The sequence below is a fragment of the Psammomys obesus genome, unplaced genomic scaffold (genome assembly GCF_907164565.1).
Source record: "Psammomys obesus unplaced genomic scaffold, mPsaObe1.curated_primary_1811, whole genome shotgun sequence".
In the NCBI taxonomy this organism is placed as follows: Eukaryota; Metazoa; Chordata; class Mammalia; order Rodentia; family Muridae; genus Psammomys; species Psammomys obesus.
The window spans coordinates 1-18972 of NW_026596234.1; the positions used below are offsets into that span (position 1 = coordinate 1).

Genomic DNA, 18972 nt, shown 5'->3' on the forward strand with positions numbered 1-18972 from the left:
CTTCTATCTCCTGAATGCTGGGGCTTAAAGGCTTTAGTGAACAAACAGGCTGGCTCTTCTTCAGCCTTTATGGGCTAGTCTCTTAGGAGGACACTGGGCAAAATGAGGTTTCTTTCAGTCCAGTGAAAGAATGATGTGCTTCTTTGTGCTCGGCTGCCCTTCTGCAGAATGTGGCTCCAGGGGTCAAGGGAGGTGGGGATGGGAGTGTCAGGAGCTAACTGGTGCAGGCTGGCTCCTGAGTCCATGCATGGCCAGTCTGCAATGTGCCTGTATACTGGCCCAGTGCGGGATGGGCTGGGTGGAGCCTGGTTGTCCAGTGACCCTGCTCTTCAGGGTTAAGAAGAGACTAGAATTCTTCTTCAGACATCTCGTGGATTTTTGTTTGGTTTTGTTTTTCCTGTAGCTGTAAGAACGAAGGCTGTGCCTAGAACCCATGGCTGTCAGACCATCATCGGCTTCATGCAGGGTAAATAGGGTTGCTTTTATTTATTTATTTATTTTTGGAGGGGAGGAAAGGGTTTATTCAGCTCACACTTCTAAATTAACATTCATCACCGAAGGAAGTAAGGACAGGAACTCGAGTGAGGTTGGAATTCGGAGACAGAAGCTGATGCAGAGGCCATGTAGTCTTGCTGCTTACTGACCTGCTTCATATAGTTTGTTCAGCCTCTTTCATATAGAAGCCAGGACCACTAGCCAGGGACTGCACCACCCACAATGGGCTCGGAAATGCCTTACAGTCAGATCTAACAGAGGCAGTTTCTCAACTGAGGTTCCCTCCTTTCAGATAACTCCAGCTTATGTCAAGTTGACATAAAACTACACAACACAACTGACCCTTGACACACAAACACATCATTGTTAAGCCATAACCTTTCCATTCTTGTTCTTCCTTGCAATCACACATTAACAGCAACATTACAATATAAACATTCCAATTTTTTTTAAACCCTAGCCTTTAAAAATTCAAACATTTAAAATTTCAGTCTCTAAAAAAGTCTCTCAGCTGTGGGCTCTGGTAAAATCCAAAATAAATTAAATACTTTCTTAACCTCAAGAGGAAAGAACCAGGGCATACTTACATTCTGAAAAAAGCAAAACCAAACTCCAAAAGTGTAGACAACTTTATGTCTAATTATTTGGAATTCACTCATGATCTTCTGGATTATCTTAACTACTTCTGGTGTTCTTTGTGATACCATGGTCCTGGTATCTCTAAAATGCTGGGGTCTTCGGCAACTGGACTGCAGTTTACTAATAGCCTCTCTTGGCTCTCTTGAGGAACTGCCATACAGTGCCAAGCCCCAGCTGCTCAGCCCTTCATGCCTTCAAATCATGAATAACTCTTACACGACCAAGTTCAGCTGCTGGCACAAGTACAATCTTGGCCATGTATGCAACACAGATTCCATGTGCTGACTCTCAGGAAACACTTCCCAGAAGATTTCATCTCTGTGATGCTGTTTTCTTCTTAATCTCATAGGGTCACTTTTATAAAGCTGATTGAACATAGTAGGTGGTCGAGTTCACCCCTTCAGTCACACCTAGGCTTCTGGGCCTCCAGAAACTCGTGTCCGTTTACTTGGACTCTGTTGTCACGTGCAGGTCTGAAGGAAATTCTTTTGAAGGAGGTCATCCAGCACTTGACTCTATAAAGACTCTTAGGACCTCACTCCCACATTTCCCCCTTGTTTTGAAAATGTTTATTCATTTAGCGGCTTTTGCGTGCTGAGGCAGGTGTTGTCAACACGATGATAAATTTTGTTATCCTTTTGAGACAGGGTCTTACAACGTAGCTCTGGCTGGTATGGAACCTATGGCTGGCAAACTCACAGGGCTCCGCCCGCCTCTTCCTCCCCAAGAGCTGGATTACAGGTCTGCACCTCAGCACCCTCCCGGGTGCTAGGATCTTAACTCTGGTACTCTGATGGAGTAGTTAACTGCTAACCGGCCTATCCAGCCTTTCATTTCCCTTCAGGGAATTTCTTTGGAAGAGCAGCAATACTTTGTAGTTTACACTGCTGCTTCCTTCTTCTCTCAGCTCCAAACCAGCCTCACCCAGTTCTTTTTCCGGTAAATTCTAGAGCCCTCCACTCTCGAGGTAGAGCCTAATAACCATTTCATGTGGGGTTACTACAAGAGCTTTCTAATGTGTCTCTGTTCTTGTTTATTTAATCCTGTGGTGCTGGGCATCACACAAAGGCCCTCGTGCTTGCTGAGCCAGCAGTCTATCCCTGAGCTACACCCTCATCCCCTTTTCCTTTTATTTTGAGACCATGCTGTACTAATCGGGCCTTGATGTTGAAATTCTGGCTCATCTTCCATGTAGCCATTGGAATAGTAGCAGGCCTGTTACATCAGGCCAAGCTCTATTCTTTTCTTACTTATTTTTTTGTATAGCAACCAAGCTCATGTTTTTAAAAGCACAATAATTAGGACCCTCTCTAATCAAGCACATTTTAAAGCAGAAACTTTTTGCTCTGGCCTAGTATAGCTTGTTTTCTGCCTTTATTTTGCTTGTTCAGTGGGTTGTGCACCTACTTTACCCCAAACCATACCAAGCATATCTACCTGTTGGGAACTCTGCTTGGAGTAATAATTTTCGTGGATTACTCATTCTCCTCTTAGTTTTCTCCTTTTCTTTTATTTGGTGTGTGTGTGTGTGTGTGTTGTATAGTACATGCTGGGTTCAAATTCCATATTTTCCTACCACTACTCCTAAGTGCTGTTATTTTAGGTATGTGTATATCTGACCTCCCAGGTTTTTTTTTTTTGTTGTTGTTGTTGTTATTGTTGTTTGTTTTGTTTTGTTTTGCTTTTCTCACCCAGGTTTTTTTTTTTTTTGCTATCCTGGAACTCTCCCTATAGACCAGGCTGGCCTCGAACTCATAAATCTGCCTACCTCTGCCTCCCAAGTACTGGGATTAAAGGCTTGTGCCACCATTCCCAGCTTCAGTTCATTCTTTTTGATGTCTTATTGTCACTAGCTCTAAATGTCTTGTATTTACTCTGTATGCTGTAGTTCACTCTTTAACTAAATAAAATTTGGGGGCACTAAAATTCAAATGCAAACATTTATATTGTATTTAAAAATATATATTTCTGGGTCAGGGAGTGCTGTATTGTGCCACTGCATGAGTGTAGAGGTCAGAGGACAACTTGTGGAAGTCAGTTCTTTCCTTCCATCATACGCATTCTCGGGACTGAAGTAGGTTACTAGACTAGGGTAGAAAGCCCCTTTACTCACTGTACCATCTTGCCAGCAAGGTTTTTTTTTTTGTTTGTTTGTTTTTTTTAAGTTCTTTTGTTTGGGGACAGGGAGTATTGTTTTTGAGATAGGTTCTCAATATATAGCCCAGGATGGCCTTGAACTCACAGATTTGCCTGCCCCTGCCTTGCAAGTATGTTTGTTAAGAACTCTTTTCATAGCCTGGCAGTGATAGTGGCACATGCTTTTAAACCCAGTATTTAGGAGGCAGAGGCAGGCAGATAGGTCTCTGTGGGTTCAAGGCCAGCCTGGTCTACAGAGAGTTCCAGGACATCCAGGATTACACAGAAAAATCCGGTCTCAACACCCCCCCCAACACACACAAAAGAACTCTTTTAAAAATGATTTTCATCATGACCAGTTCATTACCAGGAGGATATTGTTTTTGTTTGGCTTAGTGTATTTCCATTACCTCCATGCTTTGCGCATATTTCTCTTGAAGCAGTGTTGTGACTGCTTCTTACTAAAGGGACAAGATTCTCCCCATCTCCCAGTTACACTGGTGGTCTAATCCAGGCCTACATGCATCCAAAATGAACCAACCATCAGTTATATGCACCTCAGCCCCTGCATGCTTCTTCAGATCTTTCGTTCTGTGTCAGAAATCGGGAACTGTTTTGTTTTCTTTCTGGAAGGCTGGAAAGAATGGTACCAGAAAAGTCAAGATGGAAATGTTCAGAGAAGCTATACTTGTAATGTGTTGGAAAAGCTTTTTATGAACAGAACCCATGTTTCTTCAAGGCAGAGACTCCATAACTGTGACACACTTGGGACAAAGGTGGTACAAAACTTGAGTTCAAGCAAAATTGCCCTAAGAAGGAATCCTGATCGATTTCATAGTTATGAGGAATCATTTTTTTTTTTAAGCATCAAAGACATCATAGCTTAGGAAAAGAACAGTGTGTGTAATGAATGTGGGAAAGCTTTTTGTTGTAAATCACAGCTTATTGCACATCTCAGAATTCACACAGGGAGGGAGCATACAAATAGACAAAATGTGAAAGAGCCTTCAGTGCCAAAGCAAACCTTAATGCTCATCAGATAGTTCACACAGGAGTAAAACCCCACTCATGTAGCGAATGTGGGAAAGTTTTCTGTTTTAGGTCACAGCTCATTGTTCACCCAGGAGGGAAGCCCCATTGTTGCAGTGAATGTGGAAAGCCTACAGTTGGAAATATCAGCTTATTTTACACCAGAGAAGTCACACAGGAGCAAAACCTATGAATGCTGTGAATGTGGGAAAGCATTTAGTTTGAAGTCCTCATTTGTTGTACATAAGAGAACTCACACAGGGGTAAAACCTCAAATGCAATGAATGTTGGAAGGCATTTAGGAATAAATCTTACCTTCTTGTTCACCTCAGAATGCACACAGGGGAGAAACCTTATCAATGCAGTGATTGTGGGAAAGCCTTCAATGTGAAAACACAGCTCTCTGAACACCAGGGAGTTTACACTGGAAAAAAATCCTTAACAGTGCAGTCAGGGTGGCAAAGCCTTTGGCTAAAAGAAGCAGCTCACTGCTCATTGGCAGGCTCGTGCAGGGGAGAAAGCATATGGTGGCAGTGAGAGTGGAAAATCTTTCAGCAGCAAGTCATATCTTGTACACAGGAGAACACACACAGGAGAGAGACCCTCTGAAAGTAGCTGATGTAAGTGAACCTTCTGTGGAAAAGCTCAGTTAATTACACAGCAGAGAACTCATTCAACGGGGAAGCCATATGAATGCAATGAGTGTGAGAAAGCTTATCCCAGGAAGGCATCCCTTCAACTACTCCAGAAAATACATTCTGAGAGAAGCCTCATAATTGTAGTGAACTGGGGAAAGCTTTCACTCAGAAGTCCTCTCTCAGTGAACACCAGAGAGTTCATACAGATCAAAACCCCTGGTCATGCCCTGAATGTGGGAAATCCTTTAGTTGGAATTCAGGTCTTTGTATACAACGGAAAACTCACAAGGTGGATACCTGGTAATGAAGTGAACGTTAGGTTCTTTCACAGGAGCTGGTGTTCCAGAGACCTCAAATGAGAAATCAGACAGTCTCTGTGGGAGAACACTCATATTTGTGTAATGAGGCTGCAAAAACTTTCAGAAGTTGGGTACATAAATCTTGGCTGAGAAGAGAACAGTTGAGGGAGCGAGGAATAATGAACATAGCAAGTGTGGTTGGCCCTGTCATGAAGAACTGTACTCCTTGTAAGTTGAATAAGCAAGGAAGGCTGCGCTTGGTGGCTCACTTTTCATTCCAGCTCTCTGGAGACAGAGGCAGATGGATCTCTGTGGATTTTAGGCTATCCTAGTGAATTCTAGGATAGCCAGGGCTATAATAGAGAGAACGGTCTTCAAAAATAAAAAAATAAATAAAAATAAATAAATAGAAAATAAATAAAAGAATCCTTTTCCACCAGGGAAAGTGTTACATGCAAAGTTACATTCCAGATTTGAAGCTTTGTCTTTATAAAAATAAAGACCACCTCATTAATAATAACATTTTACATAGTAGAGTACAAAATTGTTGTTGTTTTTTGTGTGTGTGTGTGTGTTGGGGGAGGAGGCAGGGTCTCCTGAACCTTAGGCTGGCCTCAAAGTGGATATGTAGCTGTAGCTGGCTTTGACTCTTCTGCCTCTACCTCCCAGTGCTAGGATCTCAGGTGTGTGCCACTATGCCTGTTTTGTATGTGTGTCTTTTATTGTTGTTGTTTGTTTTTGTTTTTTTTTTTAAAGACCATTTCAGGGACTTATTCTGACATTTAAGGAATATTTTGTGTAGCTTTCCATAGTTAACCCTGATTAGCACCTTTAAAGATAATTATCACAAAAGAAGGCATCAGAGGCCATGAGAATACAGTTAATAGCTGGTTGTGAGCCACCATGTGGTTGCTGGGAATTGAACTCAAGGACCTCTGGAAGAGCAGCCAGTGCACTATAACCTCTGAGCCATTTCTCCAGCCATTCCTTCATAATGATTGTGTGTGTGTGTGTGTGTGTGTGTGTGTGTGTGTGTGTGTGTCTGTAGGTGTGTGTGTGTGTAGGTGTAGGTATGTTCATGTGTCTGTGGAAGCTAGTGGTGGATGTTAGATCCCCTGAAACTGAAATTAGTGTTAGTTAAACATCTGGTAGGTGCTGGGAACTGAACAGTGTCCTCTGGAAGAGAACCAGGAAGGGCTGGCACTTTAGCTCTGAGCCATCTCATCTCTCCAGCCCTCTTTTTAATTACATTTGTTTATTTGTGTGTGTAGGCCACAGGACATCTTGCAAGAGTTGGTTTTTGCTTCCAGCATGCTAGTCCTAGAGATTAAACTGAAGTCATCAGGCTTGGGGGTAAGCATTTGTATCTGCTAAGCCATCTCACTGCCCCAATTTTTATAACATGCCTCAGTATTTTTAATTTTTAAATGCTAATCATTATATCAGTACTGTGTCTTTATTTTTTAGCAGTGTGACTGAAAATAGTGAGGCTTATGAGTGGAAGAATACAGTTCTCACTCCCATGTAACTTTATTTACCTAGGAGTCTGTCTCCATGGCCAAGTTTATCTTAGGCTGCTTTGTAAGTCTGAGTGTTGCAAACACTTGCCTTGTTCATGTTCTGTACAGATGCTTAAAGTTCTCTGTTTTCTATGGATAAAGACCTCTTCCGTTCTGTTTTCTTATGGTAGTGTCTTCTTGAGCCACAAATGTAACTATTAATTACTGGATAATAGTGACCTCCAAGCTTCTAAGTTAGAAATCCAATCTCATGTGAACCAGATCAAAATGCGAAAACTCATTTTTTCTGTTGTCTGTTGAGACTAGCAATTCTGCTGAAATAATCCCCAGAACAACTATATATAATTCTGTTTTGAACCAGGTTCTTGGGTGTGTGCTTTGTTGTCTTTTCAAGAACAGTGGGGATTTTCTGGCATAATAACTTTCAACCAATGTCTGATTTGATTTAAGGCCCACTCCATGAGATGGAATCCATACTCAATATGGCTTGGGTGACCAAGAACCTGAGATAGATAGATAGCCCAGGGACCTTGGGGTAAAACCAAATACTGAAGAGTTTAAGTTAGCATGGGTGACTCCATTTTGAAATGAGAAGCCATCTTGACCAGGAGCTGAACTCAGGTACCAGGAAATATCACAGAATGTGCACTTGGCAGAAAACAAAGTTAACTCTCCTAGCAACAGCCTCCAGGAAATATCGCAGAATACTTGGTAGAAAACAGAAACAATCTCCCTGGCAACAATCAATGAGAAATAGTTGGAAAAATTCTCCCCAACTTCCCAGATGTAGTTTAGAATGGCAATTGTGATTATGTGTCTCAGGTAGAGGGTCACCTCGCCCCTATGACTTTTACCCAATCCCGTAACGTCAAGGCATGAACCCCCCTGCTCGCTGTCATGAAAACCCCTGCTTGCAGTTTTTCCCTTTGAAAACCCTGTTCACTCAGGGTCCCACTTCTCTACTGCTGCATCAGTGAGACTTGGGTCTCAAGTTCGATTACTCTCATAATAAAGCTCTCTTGCTTTTGCATCAGTCATCTCCTGGTAGTCTCTGAGGGTCTTGTGATCATGGCATAACAATACTACTGTTCTAAAAAAGGAACATAGCAATAAAATGACATTCTTCTATATTCAGATTTGTGTCTAGCTCAGCCGTAATCACAGAAGCTTCCTCCTATAGCAGATTGGAATAAATACAGAGTCCCACAGCCAGACAATACTGAGTGAGAGACTTCAGAACACTCATCTCTAAAGGGTGTATACTTCAAATCCCCCCACCTCAGGGTTCAGGGAACCCTGTGGAAAGGAGATGGAAAGAGTGTAAAAGCTAGAGGTGATAGAGGACAGCAACGAAACAGGGCCTTCTAAACACAGTAGGACCCACACACATACAAAGTCACAGAGACTGCGGCAGCTACACATGGCCAGCATGGTCTGCACCAGATGTGCTCCTAGAGTTGAAAGGTGAAGTGAACACGTGCCTCCATCCCTAAGAGCTGTCTCCAGTTGATAACTACTTGCAAAGGAAGAATTAGTTTTCTCCAAAGACATCTCACTGGGTAAATAAAATACTCTTTAAGGGTAGACTGTATGCCTATCAGTAGATCGCCAACAGAAAGAAAACAAATTGATATATTTGGAGGTTCCTCGTCTCATGATGTTGTATCAGGGCTTAAAACAACAACAACAACTTATTTATTTGTTTCCCTACAGATTTTTGTTCTATTATGGCTTCTAGTTTTGTGTTTTTATGGGATTCCTGAGTGTAAGAATGAGTGTGTCTCTGTGTCTACGTATGTATGTTTCTTGTGCCTTTTATTTAGCTCTCTTCCTTTTGTTTGTTTTGTCTTATTCCAACTTATTTATTTTTATTTTACCTTATTTTTATTAATATACCTTAGATGCCTGTTTGTTTGCTAGTGAGAGACAGAATGGTGGTGGATCTGGATGGGAGGAGAGGTAGGGAAGAGCTGGGAGGAGTGGGGGTAGGACTGTAATCAGAATATATTATATTGAAAATATTTTCAATAAAAGAAAAATTAAGAATGATTCTCTTATGATGTTAATTGAGAGCTGTCCTGGAATAGTGTGTTGATAACATGTTTTTAGAAGTATTTTATGTGGTGTTTTCCTGAAAAAAGAAAATGGCTTCCAACTCTCAAGTATTCCAAGATAGGAACTTTCAAGCCCATATTATGATATATTCTTATTGCTTATATATAACTAGAATATTATTTCTTCTACTGTTAGGAATCTGGGAATTCAGGAGGCAGAGTCAGGCAGGTCTCCGTGAGTTTAAGTCCAGCCTAGTGTATACAATGAGTTCTAGGCCAACTAAGCAATAAAATAAGGCCCTAAAAAAAAGAATGTCAAGAAAAACTCTTGTTTCAAATTACAAAATCTGAAATAATTTCAAAATAATGAGGAAATCTGGAAGAGATTAAATAGTTGGTTCATACAAGATCTTAGGTCATAAAAATGACAGGCCTGAACTTCTAAATGTAGGTTCTTAAAAATGTGTTTTTTTCAGAGCCAGACATAAACCCAGACATAAGAAATAAGTATCTCTGAAACACAAACCTGGGGTGGGCACCATATGGAAGCTCACCATTTGCTATAACTCCAGTCCCAGGCATATCCTGCCTTCTTCTGGCCTCTGATGGTATGTACACAGACACATGCAGGCAAAAACACACATATATAAGATAAAAATAAAGCTAAAAAAATAAGATTCTATTTGGTGATGTCCCAGCCCTGACACAGACAGCAGTCAGGACAACTTAAAATGAACTCTCTGGTCTTGCAGGGAAGCAGCTGTGGCCTTGCTCTGAGCCAGCCTGCTCAGAGGCAAAAGCAACCATGTTCTGAGGTTAGAATGGTTCAGCAAAGCTGTTCCTCTAAGAACAGTGTTCACAGTGCTGACAGGTGACTCTTCCTTGTTGCTTTCTGAATTTGTGTTCTCTGTCCTTTGTATATGTGAGAATTATGGCATTGGTACATCTACCTGTTAGGTCACACATCATGATTAACAGGTAGCATTGGCTCCTGGGAAATCTACTTTCATGGTGTCATTTACTTGATTTTTGGCTAAGACCTTGTGGTACAAGATGGACATTCTGGTCATTTCTGTCCATCATTTTCATAATTTACACATGTTTCTGCATGACTTTGAGCTAAGAATGCCCTTAAATATCTCTGCTTTTACACTGTGACCTTGTTAGAAGAGGATTTAACTTAACATGCTTAGGAGTAGGCAGGCCTATGTTTGAACGTATCCAGACTCCCTAAGTAAAATGTCAATGTTTCCTTTGCTGAATATAATCATTGCTTTGGAAATGACTCCCATGCTCTGTTTGCCTGACACAGGAAAACAAATTCATTTTCAGCTCTTCTGTCTTGGGTGTTGTGATGGCTATTCTTGAAGGTCAAACTGACTACATCTGGAATTAACTAAAATCCAAAGAGTTGGGTTCTCTGGATTTGGTGACTTTTCCTAATTATAGCCTATGAATTGAGAAAACCCTTCTTTAATCTGGATCTTTTGAGGTGATAAGAACCACCTTTAATCTAGGCCACAGCTTCTGGTGGCCTAGAATATACATACATATATAAAGCCTACATATATAAAGGACATTGAAGATGGGAGCTCTTTCTCATCTGTTTTTCCTACCTCTGGCTAGAAAATTCTTTTTTTTTTTTCCCCTGGCATTTGTAGGCTTAGATTTTTCACCAAACTTAGTTTATTTAGAGTTCTTAATAAACTCTTATTTAGAGTTCTTAGTTTATTTAGAGTTCTTAAACACCTTTGCTTCCCTTCCAACTTCCCCCCACCACACACACACAGAAGAACAAAATTAAATAACAGATAAAAAGGGACATGAGAGCACTAGAACAATACAATACCTCTTAAAGTCATTTCAGGTATTTGCCAACATTTTTCATTCAATTGTTTTCAAAAATTAATATTGCCAAGCATGGTGGCATATGCTATTAATCCACATACTTTGGGGGCAAATTCATGTCCATGAATTTGAGGCTATGCTGGTCTATATAGTCACTTCCAAAGTATAACTCATCTCAAACGGACCTAAAATTTTTGGAAAAGTGAATATTATTGTGGTGTCAAGAACCAGGAAGCAACCACCAAAATGTTGTAAGGTAAAAAATTATTTTATGTCCAGGCCAAACTTGCAGTCTCCTCTGAAGTAGGAGACATAAGCAGTCGCAATTCAAAGCAAGGCACCCTTTTTATAGTCAAGCTCAGGATGGAGGTATATAGCAAGTGATTGCGCCTCAGTGAGAGCTGTCCATGGTGACTGTTCCTGCCTCAGCCTACTGTCATGGGAACTGACATCTTTCCTGCCTCAGAATGCCTACTGCCTCTGTCATGGGAGCTGTCCATAATGATGACAACCTTTCCTGCTGCTTCAGCATACTGCCTTCACAGTGGACTCTGTAAATTTTGGAATGTTAGTATACTTCAAAACAGAAAAACAGAAAAGTGGCCAGACCCCTGCCTGAGGAAGCTCCAGCAGCCCAGCTCCTCCCACAGACCTCTGTAACTGTCACCTCCAGCCCCTCAGTAGGACTCATCCCAGATTATGCTAATTTGAGGAGAAAAGTCTGGAGAGGACCTCACCAATTCCTGAGCTTCCCACTAAAACCCACCAATCCTTGAGCAAGAGAATTGACCCATCCCTGAACAGGAAAGCCCACCAATTTCTGAGCTCCCCAAGTTCAGGACTTGAAATCCCACCAATTTATACTCTGGAAATCTCTGCCCTAAAAAGCTCTGCCCCTTAAGAAATATTATATAAAAGCTGTGTCTGCCCAGTTTCCTGTTGCCTTCTCCTGGGAGTGGAGGCAGCCACTCCTGGATTCATCCCTCCAACAAATCTCTTTAAAAAAGATTTACTGCCTTTTATGACTCTCTCTTTGGAATAAGCAATGAAGAAGAGAAGAAAGAAACAAAGGAGTGGAACTCAAGCTCCTAAGTTCCTCAGCTCATCAGGGGTTGAGACAACCCTCCCTTGGGAGCTACACCTGCTGGAGAAGGAGCGGGTCTCAGGCTCCTGAGCTCCTCAGCAGTTGGGGTAACCCTCCCCTGGGAGCTGCAATGTCTCTGTTGGGGCCTCCTCTCAAAGCTGTGTGGTTCCTACGCTCCTGTGCATGAGGATACCACTGGGACACTGTCCCACCTCAGAGCTGGATACCATCCCAGGCCTCTGAGTTGTGAGTTTCCTGCATACCCTTCTAACCTAGTACCAGAAGGCAGACCACCATCACCAGGCAGCAGGTAGTAAATTCTGCCTGACTGCTTGTGCTCATTAGGGCCTTTTGCTCATCTGAGCTGATTGTCCCAGAGACTGTAAAATCTCTAACACTACTCTCCTTCCATTCTAATTATGGGAAATTTAACATCACATCAGAGAGATTTCAAAATTAACTCCCTTAGGGTTTTACTTAATCTCAAGGGCTTAAATCTCCCAAAAGGAAGGCTGAGGATTCTGGAAGGAGGTGCTTCAATTTGCACCTTGGGTCATATCAGCAGATATCTTAGACCCAGATTTCTGGACCCATGTTGCTTATCTGGCTTGTTTAAAAAAAAAAAGGAGCCCAGGAAGGCTATTAGTTTCTGTCTCCCAGTGATAGCAGCTATTAGGCAATGCATAGAAAAATCTCCCGAGCCTGAGAATGATCCATCAAAATAAAAAACACAGGAAGACTTAAATTGGACCAGACTCAAATAAGGAGGAAGACCTTGAAATTGTCCAATAGCTGACCTAACTGCCCTAGAAAAAGCAATTGACTTAGACAAGAGTTACTCTCCAGCCCAAGGCCTCTTACAAGTCTCACCCCAGCCACTTACTAGCTACAGAGAACAAAGACCTTGACTCTCCATTGGCTTCAGAGAGCAAAAACCTGCCAAATAAGACTCAGACCCTTCAAAGTGCTCAGATAAGCTCTTCCTCATCCACATCACTGCACCAGCCTATGGCTCCTCCACCCACAGCCATAAAACAGCTTTGTAATCACAGAGATCAACAGATCTTTAATCTCGGACTTACTGGGAACATTTACTCTCATCTCAGCATGAAAACTATTATCTCCAGTCACCCTAGCCCTAATGGCCTGGAACCCAGGGACCTCCACCTATAAAAAACGTTCCCTGTTAATTTACATTTAACTAGGCAACATCCCCTAGCCTGGTACCCTCTCTCAGCTACACATATAAAAGAGCAAAGCCAAGCTGTTCATGAGGATAAAATTCATGCCCCGTGGATCAAATCTATTTTAGAAAGTTTTAATAAAAAACCTTTTAACTCCCCAAGACTGGAGAGATATATGCAAATCTTCTTTCCCCAGCTCTTTGTACAACCAACTCTTTGGCCAAGGTAATTTCTCTACCAAAATTCAGCAGGCTTTAATCCCTGCCAGCTGCCTGGACCAAGTCTGATCATGTGCACTCCAGGCCTGGGACCATTTAACTCCTTTATCCTCAGGACATGGAGAGGCCTTTCCACTGGCCCCCTTAAAACAAAAATCAACCAAGACCCTCCTAGATTTTATACTAAGTATACAAGCCAGTCAGGACAGAAAAATAACAAACCCTGCTGAAAAAGCAATGCTCTTAAACAATTCTATCAGGGATGGAATGACCCTAGAACAGAGGCAAGCATGCCAGAGACCAAGACATGAACATTATGACAAATGATATTGTGACTGACTCTTACCAGCCCTCCTCCCTAGCACAAGCCTTTAAAATTACAATACAGCCTAATTCAAAATGTTTTAAACAGTAATAATAAAAAAAACTAGACCCTGGAAGGAAAATTAACCCAAAAAAATGACTCAGCTGCCTTCAAGCCTCCTAACTTTTCTAAGTAAAGTGACATGTCAAGCCTTCTCCTCTGCCATTCTATGGCTGCCCTTAACAATAATGCCTCAATATCTCTCCATAGCTTGTACCAGGAACTAAAGCCCATGCTAAATCATCATAATATTGTTTTACAGGAAAAACAAATAAGATCAAAAGCATCCTACTAGTTAACAATTGTGCCCGATACGAGAGACCCCAAAAGACCACTAGGAGTCTAGTCCGTTGAATACGCTTTATTCAAGCTTAAGCTTGGGCTTTCTAACCTGATGCAGCAGGTTAGAAAGTGAGGCCCCGAATCTCAGGGAGGCAAAGTTTTTAAAGGGAAGAACAGCGAGCAGGGAATTCTAAGCCTTGCAATTACAGGGAAGGGAAAGTTTTGGGTGAGGGGGTTCCTTTAGGCAGATTGTTCCAAGCTACCTGGCCAAACCATCAGATATTTAAGATATCTGTACGACAGCCTGCTGGGTGGAGTGGAGGACCCATTAACACATTCTGTGCCATTTATGACACCTGACACCGAGGATCCATCATTAACACATTTTGTGACATTTATGACACCTGACAGGGTGGAGGGCTATGTGGCCCTTCTCGGAACCCAAAGGTGGGGGTCAAGGCACTCCAAGGTCAGTCAACTTAAGACAGAGTCTGAGAAACAAAATGGAGTCACCCCTGCCATCCTCAGTTTCTTCACAATCTCCAAACTGCTGTTTTTCCTTCATGAAAGCAGTATTAACTTCAAGGACTTGATTTATAATGCTTCCCTGCCTTATGCAGTCAATTTCTAAAAAGTTATTAAAACATACAAAGAATCTTCTTACAGAGGTCACATCATTAACATGGTGTTTCATTCCTCAAATACTTTAAGCAGGTGGAAAAAATGATGATAAAGGATGTTGGACTGTTGTGCCCAGATCTTAGAGTCCCCAAAGACTTCCAGGAGCCAGACTACCTATGCAAGAGCAAAGAGCTTTATCCAGGCTTAAGCTTGGTCTCTCCACCTTACAAACACAGTGGATCAGAGAGGAGAGACACAAGCAGCTGCATGGCAGGGTTTTTTATTGGGGTTTGAGCAAGGACCAGGAATTTACAGCTTAGCAGTTACACAATTGGGTGACATTTACAAAGGGCAAGCTTGTTACAAAGTGATTGGCTAACTAAAATAACTAATATTGAGCGAGCTATCTATAGACCACAGGAATGTTAGGTATTTTTTGTGACGTGAATGTTTTACTACAAGGTCAGTGGGCTGCCCAACACAGATGCCTCACCCTGAGATAAGATACGTTCCCATTCTTGTGATTACCTCCAGGCTATTCCTTGGGTAGGGAATTTTATGGTCTTATTCCTGGAATTGGTGACCTATGACCTAGTTCCTGGAGCTGATGACTTTGGGGGGCTGCAGATAGGCCTGGTCCTTTCAGGGCGAGGATTGAGATTTCTCAAATACATGCCTCCTGCTCACTGCAGTGCCCACCCAGGGATGCTGATGCCAAGGAAGAATGATGACATTCAACACATTACTGACTTCCTTCCCTTCATTACCCATTCTAACACCTCTAACTCTCTTCTAGGCCTAAACCAATGGATCACTGATATGCTGTCAAACTGTTACGAGCTTAACTTACATATTACCTCTTTTCTTCCTACAGTGTAAAGGGGAAAATACCATCCTGCTGAGACACCCCTCTGCTAGAGTGACCCCGCTTATGATTATTCCACAGATCTATCTCTATGAGGAAGAGAAAACTACCACAAACCAGAGATGTTTGTGGTAGACACGAGACACCAGACACGAGAGATGTTCATTCATCCCTGGACCTGCCATACTTCTTGGATCTGCCTGGACCACAATAGCTGTGATCATCCAGACACACCTAACTAGAGACTTTTGAAACAAACTCGACCAGGAGATGAAATGAAGTTGGTTCAATACCCCTTATCTCCCCAGCTCCTACCCCTTATTAGCCCTCCAACTGTGTTATATTTTATTTGGATGCTTGACTTACACAGTTACTCCAGCAACAGGTGACCACTATTGCTGGAATCACCACCAATCAGGCCATGGTATGTTACCAGATCCTACATCACTCTAATATAGATGATAGATTTCTTAATGCTCATGATGACACTTCTCTATTAAAAAATAAAATGAGATGTTGGAGGAAGCCTGTTTGAGATTGCGGTTCTAGCCAAAATAGCCATTCTGAGCTAGGTGTTAAAGTGCAGGACTCCCTCTTTCCAGCAGGGCCTTTTGCTCTCTGCCTGACTTCATCTGAAAAGTGTCTTTGGACAAAGACAGCCCTACCCACATTTGATATATGGCCTTTGACACAACTCCCTGCTGGCTCTTCCCTGCCCACACCTATATGATAATTAGGTACTGTGTTTTCTCTCATATGATAGGAGCTTGCTGTACAATGCAAATCAGGCATCCTTGAAGTGCCTAGTCCAACCAATTATGGATACTTATCCTTGGAGGCCCCCACCCATTCCCTAAGGGGTAGATAGCCTTTGTTCTCTGGAATTAAAGTTGAATAGCTCCCTGCTGGTTCTGGGTGTGTGATCCCTGTACAGTGCCCGATTGCCATTCCAGGCAAGCTTCTCTTCTTGTGCCCCACCTGACTTCTTGGGCTGCTGGGAGACAGCCCCTAGGCAGGCGGATAACCACACTGTCAAATGTTAAAAAGCTATCTGTAATTTTTGCTGTCCAGTCTTTTAATGTTGAAGAAAGTTCAGAGCTTAACTGGATCCTGACTGGAACAGTCTGTAATGCTGGTCTATCTAGATTGCTGCTTTGAAATTGTACTGGATACAAATTTTTGAGGAAACTCAAAAATTATTATTGAGGCTTTCTGTGAGGTTGGATCATCTGGGATACTTGTCTTTCTTGGTGTCTGGTCCTTTGCTATACAAAATACTCACTTTCAAAGATATTATATATTTTTGTTTAATATACATATGAACCATCAATTAAAGACGATTCTCTGCTCTCTGAGCAGGTAAGAAGAAACCACAATGCAATATAAGTTTTTATTTATTCTGTTTAAAGTCCTGAGGATTTTGTAGCTAAAGATTAATTGGCTATGCAAAGCTGAAGTCCTGGCTGAAGACAAATAGTCAGTCTCAGAGCTGTTCCCATATGGAAGGATCAGAAAATTATGTTACCTGTCCTGTTCGGTCTTCTCAAATTTTTTCCTTCTGTCTGTAGCCAAGATCTTCAGGAAGTCTCCCCCTGTCAAATCTGATTTCCAACAGTCTGGATGGAATACATAGCTTTTTGTTTCCTATTGAGACAAGAGCATATTCTTCTCCCCAATAAACACATTTCCTGTCTTACATTTTGGATTTAGAACCTTTACATGCTGATCTAATGCAGGAGTTTTTTTTTTGTTTTTTTTTTTTTTCCTAAAATGCAGTGTATTCTAGCAGGTAAAAATTTTTTAATTTCATTTTAAAATTTAAAAACAACAAATTATTATTAAACCTATTTTAGAGATATTATAGCCCCCTTCTGTTTTATGACCATCTTTTGAAAGTTATTATTAGATCTTTTCTTCTATAACCTATAGGATTATAAGTTATATCTGTAACAAGTTTCATTTCATAATGTTTGAAAAATGTTGTATTCCAATGAATATACATGCTGAAGCACCATCAGCCCCAATCTGCAAAAGTATTTCTAAGACAGTCACCTATCTCTAACAGATGTGTAACCTGAGAATCATGCTTTCCAGAATTTAAGGCAAAGGCCTACTGGAATTCTGAATATGAACTTATGGCATGGTGCATATATTTCAGTTCTTCAGACTCTGCCTAATGGAGCACTGAATGAGCACTGTATGACCTTGTTCCAAGGAAACACCAAACAGGATCTGCATTCCTACTTTAGCGTATAGAGCTTCACCTCGTAATTGAACCTTCACAATACACATACAATATCCAGTCTGACCTTGTCAGCCTATAGCTGAAGCCTTTCTACCCAGTATCTCAATGGGCTGCCATTCAGCAAATTCTTCAAGCCTTTGTATATTTTCCTCATCTGTAACTACCTCTTTTGGTGTTAAGTTCCAGACTGGATTTCTCTAAAGGTTCCCGATTTTGATTCAGCGTCCTCCAACCTCTGTTCTATGACCTTTAATTTAACATCTAATTTCTCAGTCTCTTCTTTCTCCAAGTCTGTCTTATTCTAATCTCTCCCAAAGGGGATATGCAAAACTAGACCTGTCATTGAAAAAATTATTTGTACGCTAAGAGAAACACTCAAATTGAATCCGGAAGCACTGTGTCATTGAGTCTTCCATCTTTTTCAACACAGAAAATAATCTTCTTTAATCTCAAAACATCTCTCTAAGGACTTTAATTTTTTAGACCCAGTTTCCCTTCTAGACCTTACTAGTTTAGATGCTCGAGGCTTCTTTGTCTCTGGCTCCTGCTTGCAAAGACTTTTTTTTTCTGCCTCCTTTAATGGATCCTGGCCCCTCCCCACTCTGAGAACTTATTCAGTCCCCAAGTGTTTGCTCCTCTGGTTAGGCTAAGCAAGAGCCTGTTCTCAAAGGGAAAATCTGGCTTTGAGAAGCTTGCTTGTGTTAAAGAGCTCCTTTTTTTCCCCCCTTACCAAGGGCTTCCTAAAAGAACTGCTTCTATGAGGTTGGTTTTGGCTTTTGGTTTTCTACAGCCAGTGGGAGTCCTTGCAGCTGTGTGTGTGTGTGTGTGTGTGTGTGTGTGTGTGTGTGTGTGTGTGTAGTGGGGTGTCTGTCTAATCAGGAAGCTGTGAGTTCCAGCCTTAGAAATTGGGGTTGCTCTTTTTCTTTAAGAAACATAACTAAAAAACTGCTCTGTAGTTTTACTTTCTGTAGAAGTTTGGGCCCACTTGGTATACCAAAATGTTAAAAGTATTTTTATAAAACTGTTTGTTTCTCAGTTTCTCTCTTAACCTGGCTATCTAAAATATAATAGTGAGCCTTTTATATTTGTTTAATAATAAGATTCACAAAAACTGAGCAGTTATTGCTCTATTTTTAACCCTCTAAACTAATTTGGCTTCCTCCTAGCATGCATCCAGAAATACTTGTACTCTGTAGCTTTTTTTTTTTTTTTTTTTTTTTTTTTTTTTTTTTTTTTTTTTTTTTGCTGAGCTCTCTGTCTCTCTCTCCTGGTTCCTCCTGGACATCTGCCCATGGCTAACCCGCTTCCTCCTTTAATTCCTCCTTCCCTGGCTGGCAGGAATTCTAGCCCTATTCTCTCCCTTGCACAGTGATTGGCTGTAAGTTGCTTTATTGGCATATCAGGGGACAATTGAGAAGCAGTGTTTAAATCGATTTCCTAAACCTTGGAGT

The 18972-nt window shown here is 41.4% G+C and overlaps 1 long non-coding RNA gene across 1 annotated transcript; it reads left to right on the top strand.

The window, feature by feature from the left end:
* Nucleotides 1-15: 15 nt before the first annotated feature.
* LOC129668278 (uncharacterized) lies at nt 16-15865 on the top strand. Its single transcript, XR_008718888.1, has 3 exons — nt 16-466; nt 6508-6589; nt 15286-15865. It is a non-coding gene; the product is annotated as an uncharacterized LOC129668278 (long non-coding RNA).
* The last annotated feature ends 3107 nt before the right edge of the window (nt 15866-18972 follow it).